Source organism: Panthera onca, chromosome F1 (assembly GCF_046562875.1).
Source record: "Panthera onca isolate mPanOnc1 chromosome F1, mPanOnc1 haplotype 2, whole genome shotgun sequence".
NCBI lineage: Eukaryota > Metazoa > Chordata > Mammalia > Carnivora > Felidae > Panthera > Panthera onca.
Genome location: NC_138355.1, coordinates 57613667 through 57629892, shown reverse-complemented (window position 1 = coordinate 57629892; position 16226 = coordinate 57613667). Strand labels below are relative to the sequence as shown.

At 36.2% G+C, this 16226-nt stretch overlaps 1 protein-coding gene across 3 annotated transcripts in view; it reads left to right on the top strand.

Annotated features, from left to right (window-relative positions):
* The window catches only part of GPATCH2 (G-patch domain containing 2), a 175953-nt gene that overhangs the window by 136798 nt on the left and 22929 nt on the right, over positions 1-16226 (top strand). The window lies entirely within an intron of this gene.

Sequence of the window (16226 nt, the reverse complement as noted above, 5' to 3'; positions counted from 1 at the left end):
CTGCTGTATGCCTTACACACGCACACACACGCACGCACACACAGTGTCTTCATTTCTCTCTCTCTCTCTAGCAGCTATATCATAATCGTCCGACCAAATCAATATTCACTGTTTGCATTCATGTGATTATGTATGTAAATATTATTCATAGATGTATAATTTTCCTGTTGTCACGGAGATAGCTGTCTTGTTTTTCATTGCTTTGTTTTCTGTGTGCCTCACCCCAGTTCATCAACCACCACAAAGCAGTGTGGCTCCTCTCAGTTCTTTTTCGTGGTGGCATCCCTCTTGGAGCTGTTCATTTCTCAATCGATTCTGAACTGTTTGCCGTCTGGACCTGCTGCACAGCTGATATCCTGTGATCTCTCTTCGTTACCGCCCTGGGGATTTCCCTCGACTCTCCGACATGGGATTTCCCTGTTCCCTGGGTCCCACGCCATGATTTCTCCTGAGCTTTCTGAGAAAGAGAACAGTCGTGGTTAAATCTGTGCGACTTTGTGTGTCTAAAAATCTGTTTATTCTAGTCTTACACTGATTGATTCAGCTGGTAATTGAATTCTGATTTGAGAACCATTTTTGCCCCAGGATTTTGAAGGCATTACTCTAGTGCCTGTAGTTCTCGATGGTTTCCATTTTCTCTGCTCTCTTGCGATTTGGATGTTGGAGTGCCCTCCAATGATCCTCCAATTTTTCTTAACTTCTCTTTTATATATTGTTGTCTTCAAAGATTTCTGGGCAATTTTATCAATGTTATATCCCAAACCTTTTATTGATTAAAAAAAAAAAATTCCCTTACGCTTTTCATTTCCAAGAGCTCACCTTGTTTCCTTGAACATTCATTTCATATATCCTCCGTGTCTTGTTTTGTGGATGCAGTATATTTTCTTGTGTCTCTAAGAGTAACATTTGTGCTCGGCACGGGGCAGTTTGTAAAGGTGAAATCAGCCCAAGGAGAGAAAGACTCACTCAAGTTTAATTTTTGTTACCAGTTTTATTAAGCGCAAGGCACAAAATTCTTCACCTTCCTTATTTATATGTGTTTTTCTCCGTTTCTTTCTTGAAAGCCATTTTCTTTCTAGTATTTTTAATATCGTCTTGACTTTTCTTACCCCTTTTGGATGACTGACTGCACTTCCCTTTCTCAACTTGTGGAAAATATAAAGGTTAGAAGAGAGAACTGCAAGGCATTAAATCAATAAATTTTAGGATCATTTCCTCGCAAAACATAGCAGGCAGGTACGAAAAGATAAATGCACAAGTGGTCTGCCGTTAATGACTCAAAGCTGAGATTCTGAGGCAGGCTCCTGGGGTGGGCAGTCCTCGCGGACGCTCTGAATGAATCCAGGGCCGTGCAGTGATGGCTGTCGCCTGTGGGATGTACTACCTCTCGCCCTCAGCTCCGCAGGAGAATCTTCAAGACCTCCATAGAGGGGTATAATGCGATTCGGTAGTGTTCCAGGTATCCAGTTTACCCTATGTCTCTTTTTTTTTTTTTTTTTTTTTGGCCACATCCACTTTACTGTTCATCTAGGCTCTTTCAGTCGGTGATGGGCACAGGGCAGTTGTGTCTCTTCCAACTCTGAGACTTCTTTTATGGCTAACAGTACCCAAGAGGTGACAACCTATTAAAGTCTCCTTTAAACAACCAACGTACTTCAATAATTCCAGTCAGTTCTCTCAGGAAGCCCTACCTCATCAGCAGTGGACTCTGTCACGGTAACCTGCTCTTCTTCCTCCCGAAAGGGCAGTGTTCCTCTGGGTTCCCCAACTGGCTTCACACTCTTCACCCATCGCTCCCGAGCTTCAGCCGCCATCAGCAGTGCTCGGCATAACATGCCATTAATCATATCCACAGTTATTAATGAAATACAAATGTTTGTTGTAAACATCGTTAACATTCTCCATCTTCTCAGTCATGATACTTAATGGGTCCTGGCATCAAACTTTGGACTCATTCTTAACATAGATAATGTAAACTAACTTAAACTCAAATTATAAACAGAGGTATGATATAATCTCATTGATTCAAGCAATATTAGTGCCACTCATCTTCCTTTTAGTTTGCTGCTTCCATTTTTTATTCCCTGGGGGGAAGCCCTCATCCTGGAGCAGGTGTGTCAGGCACTGAGTGGTGTGAAAATTTTTCACCATAACATTCTCCTCTTATATTCATTTGCTGTGATCCACCAAGATTTTGCCTCGCAGTGCTTGAGGTTAATGGTTTCCCATCTTGCATTCATCCGTGTTGCTTATATATTTTTGATTATTCCCATCTGACATTTTCGTTTCATTAGTTCTAGCCGTCCTTCTATTTCTGAAGAGTTCTCTGTCCATTTTCACGGGGCACCTGGGTGGCTCCATCAGTTAAGCATCTGACTCTTGGTTTTGGCCCATTTCATGATGTCACGGTGCGTGAGGTCGAGCCCCTCATTGGGCTCCGCGCTGACAGCAAGGAGTATGTTTGGAATACTCGTTCTCCCTCTCTCTCTCTCGCTCTCTCTGCCCCTCCTCCACTCATACTCTCTCTCAAAATAAATAAACTTTAAAAAAGTTCTCTATCCATTTTCTTACTGTGGCATTTAGTCTTAAGTTTATTGTATATTATCCCTCATCTAACGTTGAATGAGTGTCTGAGTCTCTTCTTTGTGTTGTCATTTTTACATACCCTAAAACCTTTGAAAACACAAATAAAAACTTAGGGAAACACAAATTTTTTTTAAAAAATAAATACATGAAAGCAGACACAATTTTAATTTTTTAAAACCACTACTTACTACGTATCACTGTCAATATTTAATAATTAACAGGCATAGTTTTTGAGTGGTCATTGCCTGAAGTAGATTGTTAGCCAAAATGAGACACACACTCACACATATTCACACTCATTCACACACTCAGCTCAACCTTGGGGGCAGTGCATCTAAGTGTTTTATAGAAACACTAGTCGCATCTAGATTTCTTGCTTCAACCCATATCTTTCTCTTTAATTCCAGACTTGGTATCCAAGCCTTCCATTTTTTTAGTTCATTAGTCAAATATAATTTTATACTTTTCAAAGTTAGAAAGTTCTTTTCCTCTGCTTTCACCTCATTTAAAACTCCAATTAAATAATTTCATATTTTCATATTGTTTCTAAAGCTTCCCAAAGCAAAAGTTAGTAAAACATACATTAAGTGATGCCTGATACTAAATGATGTACCATTCTTGAAAATATCTTGCTTTTTTTAAATACTTCTTTATGCTTATGATTAGTCTTTATTATTCTTTTAAAAAAATTTAATGTTTATTTATTTTTGAGAGAGAGACGGAGAGACAGAGCGCAAGCAGGGGAGGGGCAGAGAGAGAGAGGGAGTCACAGAATCGGAAGCAGGCTCCAGGCTCTGAGATGTCAGCACAGAGCTCGATGCAGGTCTCGAACTCATGAGCCTTCGACCTGTGAGATCATAAACTGAGCCAAAGTCGTCTGCCCAACCGACTGAGCCACCCAGGTGCCCCTGTAATTCTAAGACTCCATACAAAAGGATTGATAAACAAAAATTATCAGCAATTTTATTGAATTATTTTGATCATATCAGGGCCTTTCCTTTTAGATCTGGTATCTTTTTTTCTTTAATCTATTCTGATTCTTTACTTACATGATTTTTGTCATTTATTCTTCTGAGGCACAAAGGGCTAAATCATCCAACTGTCTGATATATAATTTGAAATTAAGTAAAAGCATTCTTATTGTTATTATTAAATTCTACTTAATATCTTTAAATGCCTTTTAAAAACATGTGTTAATTCACTTTTACTTAGTTCTTAGTAGCATTACATTATTTATTTACTTAGTGTCAAATAATTTGATAATCCCTGGATGCTGTTGTTCTATTTCTTATGTTAGCAACTAATAGTGAGAAGAAAGAAATCAACCTTTTTTTCTTTGCTGTCCTCTCCCCTGATTAGTAGTAAAGAGTCTCCTAACATGAAAATAATGACAATAGATTTTATCAGAAAAACAACAAATCCCATCACATTCTCTCTCTCTCTCTCTCTCTCTCTCTCTCTCTCTCTCTCTCTGTCACACACACACACACATTCATGTCAACTGTCTTCCATTAAGTTAGAAGAACATTCTTATTTACTTTAATACAGAGCATATTCATGTTTCCATGATGATACAGATCACTGTATTGTGTTCTAGCTGTAACAAATAGAATTATAGCTGTTCTTTATTTGATCTTCTAAAGATCCAGAGATGTTCAAGGATTGGGTTTGCTCAGTCTTCCCCATCATGTCATCTGGTATTGGAGAAGGAGATCTAATTTGCAACAGATATAAAACTATTTGTCATTTTGCAGGTTTGCCAAAAATAAATGAAACTATTAATCCCTGCATTTTTGAGCAGCTGTTAATAAATTGGGACAGGATAACTGTTCATTAGAGTGCTTGTTAATGACGTGGACTATATTTATTCAGTGTGCTCTTCACAGAAATGTATCGACAAAATTAAATACGTTAACAAAAGTAAATGATGCTTCATTTTAATTTTTAAGATGAGAAGTTGCCTATCCTATGTTAACAAATCTAGGATTTTAAAACAAATCCTTCTTTGTCATATTAAATCAATGATTCAACACCATATTTTGAAGCAAGTTATATCACTCAGCATTTCAGGTTTGATGTACCTTACGTTTATATGTCCAAAATAATGGTTTGAAACTGCTTTTAAATACTAATTTTAAAAGTAAAATGTCTATTATGTTATCATTTTTTTCTTTACAAACTAAAATTAACATTACATTTCATTGTTTTAAAAAAGTATACCCAATCCTACACCTAGAAGTGTATTTTGGAATTGTTAATTCATTCATATGTATGCATGAATGAACAGGTAGAATATTTTTACATATTCTCTTTAATGAGAATGTATACATTCCAAAGTTGTTCAATTGGAATATATTTAATTGCATATGTGTTCTAATTTAAATCTTTAATAGCTTTTAGGTATAGATATTTATAGTAGAATAATTGGAAATATACCACATATACAACATAAAATGATTTTTAAGGAATTTAATCCGTTTTATGCTATATGGTCAAATTATTATATTGTATTAAAAAAGGCACTATTCTTAAATTGCCAGTTCTCATGCCTCCTGTCCTTTTGGCATCTAGAAGTTCTGACCTTCCTTGCCAAAATTTTACACTAATGATTATGGATAATTATTTTAAATTGTGATTATACTAAATAAAGTTACTTATCAGCCAATTAGAATTTTGAGAGATTGCTTTTCAGTGTAATATGAGTAATCCACACTGGTAAAAAAGGGATTTGCCATTTGGAAATATGTAATATGTCCACTGTATGGTAAATAAAAAAACAATCAAGTACTTCCCGGTAAAACATGCATGACAATGGCCCTCTTTCTTGAAATCTGGTAGCTCAATTGGATGATTTCAAATGACTAAAAGTATACGCAGCCTCTCATCTCTAGAACAACAGTTGAATTTGGCCATGGTCACTAATAACGGAAAATAGCATGTGAAACCATTCCAGTGACCTGGACAAATAAATTTGTCTTGTGGAGTCCCGTTTCCTTCAGACAGGTGTCTGTTTCACAGTTGGCACTCTGCAAATTGGTCCTGTGATTAAATGGGCATGGACACAAAACTAACCTTTAACTCCCAAAGATGGTTCCCCTAGGAAATCATGAAGATACAACCATTTGTATCTCTACTGCCGCATGGATTATAACTTCATTACGAGTACATTTGAGGATCTGCTCATCCGATGTGTCTATGTGCCAGAATACAACCCAAAACAACAAGTAATCCTAGTTGATTAGTAAAAGAATTACTGTGAAGGTTAATATTTTAAATCAGCAATACCATAAACAACAGCTACTGCTTCATAATCCGTACCTTACAAGCCTCCAGAATGAGCCTAGTAGATTCATCTGCCACACTGAAAACACAGCGAATTTAAAAATGCTATTTCAGGGGCGCCTGGGTGGCGCAGTGGGTTAAGTGTCCGACTTCAGCTCAGGTCATGATCTCTCAGTTCATGGGTTCAAGCCCCTCGTTGGGCTGTGTGCTGACAGCTCAGAGCCTGGAGCCTGTTTCAGATTCTGTGTCTCCTTCTCTCTCTGCCCCTCCTCCACTCACACTCCGTCTCCGTCTCTCTCTCAAAAAATAAGTCAACATTTAAAAAAAAATTTTAATGATACTTTATGTCTATAGAACAGAAATTATATCAACTCTTGAATTGTGATATATGTAACTGCTTATAACATAACAGGGATCATCCTGAAATCTAAAAAAGTCAGTGCATATATAAGTAATTGGAATGTTTTATTTAATGTTCTATAAAAATATTCAAATATGAAACATTTAACTATCACTTGTTTTGGCTGATTTTAACTACCTTTCAATTATGAGGCAACTTAAAAATAAATACAAAAATCACAAAACAATGTCTCATAGAGTTAGATCTATGTTTTCAAAAGAATCCCCTTCTTTATAATCAGTATTTTTTCCTTGCTCTTTCTCTTCAGAAATATTTTTTCATCACTCTGTAGTGATTTGTTTGTATGCCAAGATATTGTTGTGAATTTACCTTTGTTTACTTCATATACTTCTGATCAATTCCAACTCATGCCCAATTATATTACACTAAATTAACATAATTCAACAGATGTTGATATTTAAATGTTTTCTGGCATTCAAATCTTGGACAGCTGTCTTTGAGCTTGGGGAAAAGGCAAACATTTAGAGTTAAATGCTGAACATATGCTTAAATTACTAATTAGAAAGATGGAATAAAAACTATGCATTATCCTTTCTAAGGACAATAAACCTCAGATAGGGATTTCTGTAATCTTTTTACATCAAGTTACAGTCCAGAGGTGTACTCAGACTAGACGACATAGACTTCATGGGTAACTTAATTTAATTTCAAGTTTGATCACTTAAAAATTATGGAGAGTGTCACTAAGATTTGAAAAAAACTAGAATGACTTCATACTGGCAGTTTTAAGAATTGAAAGAATGCCTTTCACTTACAACGCAAGGATGGTAAAAACAGTTTTTAACAATATTTTATTGTGGAAAATCTATCATATGCAGAAATACAGAGAAAAACAGAAACTCAATGTGTGTCTCTCTCAACTGGCTTAGATAATTCTCTGTGTGGCTTATCTTGTTTCGTCTATATCCCTGCCCACTCCTTCCTCCAACCCCATAGCCCATCCATCATATTATTCCAACCAAAATATATCAGTATGTTTCTCTAAAAAGAACAACCTCTTTTAAACAAAAAGAAACCACAGTACCAATATCACATCTATTTTAAAAGCACTGATTTCTTAATGTATATGAAGATACACAGTTGATATTCACATTTCCCCAATTATTTTATAATCTTTTATCTTATACATTGTGTAAACTTGGATCAAAATGAGGTATATCTCTTGTAACTGGTTGGTACACATCTCTGCAGTTCCCTTTGATTTGTAAATATCCCCTCCCTCAGCATTTGTTTTTTCCTTGAAAGTTTTTCATTGCAGAAATCAGTTTGTTCTGCAAAGTTCGTCTCCTCTGAGGACTGTTGTTGATTTCACCACGTTGTGTCATTGCACATATTCTTGTCCCTTGTGTTTCCTGTAATTGACATTTAAATCTAGAGAATTGATTATATTCAGGTTATTTTGTTTGTGTGTTTTGTTTTGTTTGGGACAAGACTGTTTCAGAACTTCTCTCACTCCATGTCTCTTTCTGTGATTGATTAGCCACAGTGATCCCAGATCCATTCATTAAGGGTTACAGAATGGTGAGATGTTAATTCTGTCATTTCACTTTTGCTTATTGGTTCGATTACTTCTGTTAAAAACCGCCTCCCCACCCCCCCTTCAACTACTTGATTACTTTGAGGCACAGATCATGCAGGAAATGCAAGATAAATACTTGATCTCTTCCCTTTAGTTATTAGTTTTCAAAATTAATTGGTTCCTTACATTTTCTAAAAGTGACCAGTGAAACTTTGTTCTGTTTTGTTTTTAACTCATTTATTTAAGCACATTTGATATGTTTCAATTCATTAGTTATTATCCTAATTGATGTTAAAATTGGCCCATCTTTGAGCAATGGAAGATTCTTTATCCTAGTTCCTGAGTCTGTTTCCTGTCTACTAGTCTTTGCTTTTTTGCCATCTGCTACGTTTACATTTTCAAGGCTACCTTGGACCTTTTCTGGCCTACACCAAGAATCAGCCAATTCTTTAAGAACAGAAATAGATTCAGAAACTACAGTCTGGATGTTAGAGGTATTATTATTTCTAGCCCTTTTCAATGAAATAAGTTAGGAGTAAAATAAATAAATAAATGAATAAACAAATAAATAAAAATTTAAAAAAACCATATTGCCTCATTCTGATAGTCCCGGGTAAAATTCAAGACTTCAGCATTTTTGTACTTTCCATCACTGATTTTAATCTTGTTTTTCAACATTGAAAATACTACCTCTCAATAACAGCATAATAATTACATTTGAGCCCTGAACCATGTGAGGAGGTTAGGGGCACCAACACCCTGTGCAGCCAAAAATTCTTTAATAAGTTTTGACTCCCCAAAACTTAACTACTTACAGTCTACTGTTGACCAGAAGCCTTACTGATGACAGAAACAGTCGCTTAACACATACTTGGTATGCTCCATGTATCATATATACCGTATTCCTATAATAATGTAAGCTAAAGAAAAAATGTTAAGAAAATCATAAGGCAGAGAAAAATACATTTATAATACTGTACTGTGTTTATTGGGAAAAAATCCCGTATAAGTGGACCCATGCAGTTCAAACCCATGTTATTCAAGGGTCGGCTGTCTTCATTTTATCTATCTCCTCATACACATATAGCAGTCTCAAAATCACCATACCATCATGACCACCAAATAAAATACTCTGTAAGGAGAGTTTAAATTTATTCTTTTTTCTGTTTGTTTTGTACTTAGTATATATTTCGCTAGGAATATATAGTCAATTCCTGTTTTTTAAAGTCACTTAAAATAGTTTGTAAGTATAGATACACCAATGTATAATTAGCTTCTTTTGTTCCATTTTAATATTGAGACTGCTTTTTTAAATATATTTAATTTTGTTTTATCATGGCAAAAAATGGTTACAGGTTCTGTAATCAAATCTCCACACACACAAAATTATTTTCAAAGAAGTCTAGCCTGTACCCTGTGGCCTCAACAGGGGTGGGTAGCTATTGTTCTGTTTTGTTCTCTATTTATGGTTTATCTTTCCATTGGCTCTTTGTTTTTTTCCACTTTTAGGATAAGCAAGTATACTTCGCTCCTTCTCTCTGTTTTTCCTTTTCCTTGCCGTTACTCGCACCCTGGTAAACCATTTGAAACTCAGAAGGTTTTTTTTTTCCTAGTATTTACATTTACGTTAATACGTTGGGCAGAGGAGGCTATTTGCTGTTGGTTCTCTACTGTGACCTTTATTGAAGTTGACTAGTAACCTCTTCTGCCCTTCTCATTCCTCTCCCAAGCATTGGATTTGAAGTAAATGATACTCTGCTAATACCTATAGTTAGTCAGCAAATTCCTTCTATTTTTCCTATATACTCTTCATTTCTTTCCGTTTTTCAGTGGGTGTGCTCCGTGTACATTGCCTGAAACATACAACCATTCGATCCTGTGCTGTCTCCTTAGTTTCAATTTTAGTTTTAGTTCTAGTTCAGTTCATTTAGCATTAATTCTACAAATAAATATAATGTTAATGATCCTCATCAGATGGGAAGTCAGTGTTTCTCTATTCTTTTTGTTTTACTCTGGAAGAGCTCATGGGAACAATATTCCTTGAGCTCCTGCAAGTTATTAAGGGGTTGTCCATGACCTGTATATGTAAAGGTCACTTTGGCCAGATTTATAATCCATGGTTCAGATCCTCTTTCCTTAATAAACATGTTGCCCCATTGTCTATATAAAACATAGTTTTCAATGCTTGATAGAGTCTGTTTTGTTTTTTTTTTTTTTTTCCACAGGTACAGTGCTCAATGATACTTTCCTTTTCTTTAATGCCCAAGAGTTTGACTAGACCGTATTCTGATATTGGTCATTTTAGGTGTTTTTTTGTTTTGTTCTGTTTTTCCCAAGGATGAAGTGTGCTCTTCCCATAGGTAGTTGTTGTTATTCTTGAGATAAATTTTAAGATTTCCTCCAATTATAATTTTTCATATTTATTTTGTTTCATTGCTTGGGCTTTGCTTCAGAAGTTTCTCTTACATATATATTGGATCTTCTTTGCCTATCTTCTGTAGTTATCACTTACCTGAAACGTTTTATCTCTTCTCTTATTGCCAGTGTTTTTATGCTTTGCATTTTCTATTTCTCATTACTTTCTCCTATTCTCCCCCATCCTATTTATTCACTCCTGTGTTCTAGTTTCATTTCTGAAATGATTTCTAATTGTTTTCTTGAAGCTGTCTTGTTGTCAGGGGTTATGGTTATACTGCATGTTATTATGTAAATTCAAAAAAATAGGGTTCCTGCCACCATATTTCTAGAATATCCTGATTATGACTTTTTTCTTAGAATTACAGGATTCCAGGACTTCTTCATAACATACATATTTTTAAGTGGCAAATAAGTGATTGAAGTGATAAGTGGTCAGGGCTGCATTTCTCTAGCAGATCCATTGAGCAGGTCATGCTTTTCTAGTCTTTTAGAATAGTATTGTCCATGTTTCTTTAAAAAAAATGTGGTTTTGGGGCGCCTGGGTGGCTCAGTTGGTTAGGCGTCCGACTTTGGCTCAGGTCATGATCTCGCGGTCCGTCAGTTCGAGCCCCACGTCGGGCTCTGTGCTGACAGCTCAGAGCCTGGAGCCTGTTTCAGATTCTGTGTCTCCCTCTCTCTCTGACCCTCCCCCGTTCATGCTCTGTCTCTCTCTGTCTCAAAAATAAACGTTAAAAAAAAAAAATTGTTTAAAAAAAAAAAAAATGTGGTTTCATGCACTACTTCCACACATATTTAAGGAGTTTTTTTACCAAATGTATAAAAGGCACTGGTCTAGATAATGTGTTTGGAACCCACATACTGGATACAATCTCTGCATTCCAGGATCTTACATCTTAGTCAGGAAACCCTGGACACCATCCATTATTCCTTGTATTCTTTCACTCTTGTCCCCTTCATTCATTCTCATAACGTAGCCAGAATGACATTTGGAAAACCCAAATCTGTTTGTGTGTACTTAAAAATTATTAATGACTCCTTGTACACTGTTCATAGGTTTTTAATTGGTGCAGCAACTATGGAAAACAGTGTGGAAGATCTTCAAAAAATTAAAAATATAATTACCATATAATCTCACAACTTCACTTCTGGGAATATATCCAAAAGAAACAAAAACACTGACTCAAAAAGATACCTGCATCCTCTGCCCTGTTTGTAGAAGCATTATTTATAATAGCAAAGACATGGAAACAAACTAAATGCCCATCAATGAGTGAATGGATAAATAATTGTCCATCTGTATGCACAATGGATTATGTAGTCATGGGGGAAAGGAAAGAGCAAGTCCTGCCAAGATGGATGGACCTTAAAGCCATTATGCTAATTGAAATAAGTCAGACAAAAAATACTGTATGGTCTCACTTAAATGTGAAATTGAAAGAAAGAAAGAAAGAAAGAAAGAAAGAAAGAAAGAAAGAAAAAGAAAGAAAAGAAAACTCATAGAGAAAGAGATCAGACTTATAGTTACCAAAGGCAGAGGGTGGGGAAGGTGGTCAAAAGATAACAAACTTCCAATTATAAGATAATTAAGTCCTAGGGATAGAATGTACAACATGATGACCACAGCTAACACAGCTGTATGACATATAGGAAAGCTGTTAAGAGAGTAAATCCTAAGAATTCTCATCACAAAGAGAAAAGTTTTTTCCTTGTTTCTTTTTTTTTGTTGTTTTCTTTTTATTGTAACCATGAAAAGTTGGATGTTAGCTGAAGCTACTATCATGCTGTATACCTTAAACTAATATAATTATGTATGTCAATTATTTCTCAATAAAAGCGTAAAAAAAAAAAAAAAACATGCACACACTGATGGCTTCCCATTGCCTTTAGGATCAAGTCCTAAACGTGACTTGCAAGGCTTTTCTTGTTCTACCACCCTCACTATTCCAGCCTCATCTCCAAATACTCCCCACCTTGAACACTATTTAGCAGCTGCAGTGGACTTGTTTTAGTTCCTCAAATAAACTATGCCCTGTCTGCAGTAGAATTTAAGACCTATGCAAAGGATACAAAGTACTGTGGGAAATCAGCTTGACAACCTATGATTTGATATTCTGTGTTCTGTTGTATTAGCATAAATGACACATTTGTATGTTTGTTTATAGAATATATTTAGACCTTATTAGCTAATGATAAATCTATTATATTTCCTTATTTAAATATGTTCTGGTCCACGGAGTTTCTCTACTTCTTTAAGCTTATGATTGGGGGAGGAAAGGTGCAGAATTAATACAGTGTTCAGTTCGCCATATACAAATTCCCTTTGTCTGTGGGAAATTGTAGTTAAGACTTAGAACATACTGTGAGCCACACACTCATTTGGCCCTCATATCAACTCTTTGAGGTTGGTTCTATTATTACCTCCTTTTTTTCAGATGGGAAAGGCAAGGCATAAAAATTAAGTAACCCACCCATGTTCACCCAGGTTGTTAAATGGGGAAACAGCAACTGAACTTCATCTCTTTTGACTCCCGAATCCCACACTCTTAACCACTGTGCTGTATTGCCTCTCATGATAAGTGGATAATATGGGTAATAAGGACCAAAGACAGAGAATTTAAAGCATACTACCTAAAATTGGAGAAAACAAATTGCCCATTATTTTTACAGTTAACTACCGTAATAGCTAAGATTTCCTGAGTGTTAACAAAGCGTTTATTTTATCTCATTTAATTTCCAAAATTACCCTGTTAAGTAGATATTGTTGGTATTCGCATTTTACACGTGAGGAAATGGGTCAAATAACTTTTCATAGGCCAAATGCCAGGGGACTGACAAAGTGCTCTCTTTTGAAGTTAATCTTTGTTAGGGTATGTTCCCATTGGCATTTAAAGATAGTAGATCTGAATTACCAAAATGAGAAAGGTCAAAGATCTTGATGGCATAACTCATCCTGAATATAAGCTAATGCACTCCCAACTTTTCAAGTACAGTATTTCAATTGCATTGAATTGAATTGAACTGAAATGAATTGAATTGAATTGAATTAGGTGAATCCTGAAGTACTCTTTCTCTTGATTATTGAATATTCACATACATGCAGCAGCACAAGCCTCCTGGTACCTTACCTAGCTATTACAGTATATTTCACCGTCCAGTAAACATTTGCTAACAAGTGTGTAAAACTTTTATGTCCACATTGTTCATTCATCTGTCAAAAACTATCATGGAAGAGAAGGAACCCAAAGCATTCTTTTCATAAAGTTACACTTAGCAAATTAAGCAAAATGTAAAATTATGTAAAAACAGAAACACTTTTATATCAAGGTGCCTGCCTGTGCTTTAAAAAGCTGACTTACTTATGAAGATAAAAAGCTTCTGCACAGCAAAGGAAACAACCAACAAAACTAAAAGGCAACCAACGGAATGGGAAAAGATATTTGCAAATGACACATCGGACAAAGGGCTGGTATCCAAAATCTATAAAGAGCTCATCAAACTCCACACCTGAAAAACAAATAACCCAGTGAAGAAATGGGCAGAAAACATGAATAGACACTTCTCTAAAGAAGACATCCGGATGGCCAACAGGCACATGAAAACATGCTCAACGTCGCTCCTTATCAGGGAAATACAAATCAAAACCACACTCAGATACCACCTCACGCCAGTCAGAGTGGCCAAAATGAAGAAATCAGGAGACTATAGATGCTGGAGAGGATGTGGAGAAACAGGAACCCTCTTGCACTGTTGGTGGGAATGCAAATTGGTGCAGCCGCTCTGGAAAGCAGTGTGGAGGTTCCTCAGAAAATTAAAAATAGACCTACCCTATGACCCAGCAATAGCACTGCTAGGAATTTATCCAAGGGATACAGGAGTACTGATGCATAGGGGCACCTGTACCCCAATGTTTATAGCGGCACTCTCAACAATAGCCAAATTATGGAAAGAGCCTAAATGTCCATCAACTGATGAATGGATAAAGAAATTGTGGTTTATATACACAATGGAATACTACGTGGCAATGAGAAAAAATGAAATATGGCCTTTTGTAGCAACATGGATGGAACTGGAGAGTGTGATGCTAAGTGAAATAAGCCATACAGAGAAAGACAGATACCATATGGTTTCACTCTTATGTGGATCCTGAGAAACATAACGGAAACCCATGGGGGAGGGGAAGGGAAAAAAAAAAAAAAAAAAAAAGGGAGGTTAGAGTGGGAGAGAGCCAAAGCATAGGAGACTGTTAAAAACTGAGAACAAACTGAGGTTGATGGGGGGTGGGAGGGAGGGCAGGGTGGGTGATGGGTATTGAGGAGGGAACCTTTTGGGATGAGCACTGGGTGTTGTATGGAAACCAATTTGACAGTAAATTTCATATATTAAAAAATAAAAAAAAAATAAAAAATAAAAAAAAAATAAAATAAAAAGCTGACTTACACGTATGGGCTTGATTTTTCACATATTTATATCCCAAAGTCCAAGATAGGGACTGTGTAGTTTTGTGGTTTTTCTATTCCCATAAGTAAGCATTTATTTATTAAAGAAATTGGAACTTCAATAAAAATATTGATTATCATAAAAACAAGTTACTATCAAAACTCTGGCATGCCTTGTTAAAGTTTATTCAATAATTATTTAAATAAATGCCTGATGTTGGCAAGGCTTGTAAGTGCTAAGGGAAATTTACTTAAAAGTATAAATCAGATGTGGGCCCCACTGCATTCAAGGAACATACCGTCTAAGTTGAGTATTGGTTCATACAGATATATAGCTGTAGCTTAAAATAGAAAACATTATTTTCTCCAAGGCGTGAGAGATCATTCTGGCAATGCAGTCAGATAAGGCTGCATAAAGGAGGTGCCATTTCAGCTGAGTCACAGATTCCCAATTGAATTCCACAAATAAACAACAATGTAACCTAAATTCAAGTAAGTTTGTATTAAATGGTGACGCTCTCTGCCATCTTCCAAAGTAGTAATAGCTCCATATATCTCAGAAGCTTCAAACATTCTGGCCTGTTCTTAAAATATCCAGTCTTTATTACCTCCTCAATATGGAGGTAAAAGTGGAAACCACATCTTCCTTTGCTCTTTAGTGGTCCTACTCCTCAAATGTCATTTACAGCACCTGGAACCATGATATTCCTGTAAGCCCCCTCTCAACGAGTAGTCATGGCACACTTTCCAGAACATCAAAGCAGAGCTCGGTCTTGAGCCCGTATCTGCCAACTCAACCACACAAGTAAATTGTAAGCTCTGTTGAATGAGCAGAGCCCCTCAACTTCAAAAACTACCTTGGAAATGGATCTACATTTGACTCCAACTCTGCATCAGAGCAGTAACTTTCTGACTGTGGCTGCAAAACAGTCCAAAGCTAGGGGTACAGAGAATTACAGACAGGTGTTTTTCCACTGAATTCACCTATCACGTTAGATAATAAACTGATTAATTTGGTCAAACAGGCCGCTTCATTCTTTTTTCTTCCTAGAGAATTTAAAATCACTGTGAATGGACAGATTCACTGAATTTATTCAAATTTGTTGTGTGCAAGGATGTGTCATCACCTCCCACACCTCCATATGTTCTAGCTCCCCATCTTGTTGAATTGCTCACAGAGCCCCGAAGATGGCCTAAGGTGTGTGCACTTCAGGGCCCCTGTATTCTTTAGATGCCTTCTCTCACCTAGGGGCCTAGGCCTAGCTTCGGAATTCTCTTTGAATATTGAGTTGAAATCATTTTCCCACATGATCGGTAGACTTTAACCCCTAGAAAATGAAAGCCGTATCTTTTTTATTTCTCAATCCTGTTTTATGGCATAGGGCATGGCATGCATTACATTTTCAGTAGACCTTTATTAAATACAGTATAATAAACTAAGTTGACTGAGGTAGTATGGTGTAGGGGGGAAAATGATTCTTTTGAGGCATGCGTGCCTTGGTTCAAATACAATGACTTCATTTTCTGTTTATGTGATCTTTGACAACTAACGGTGTCTCTGGAC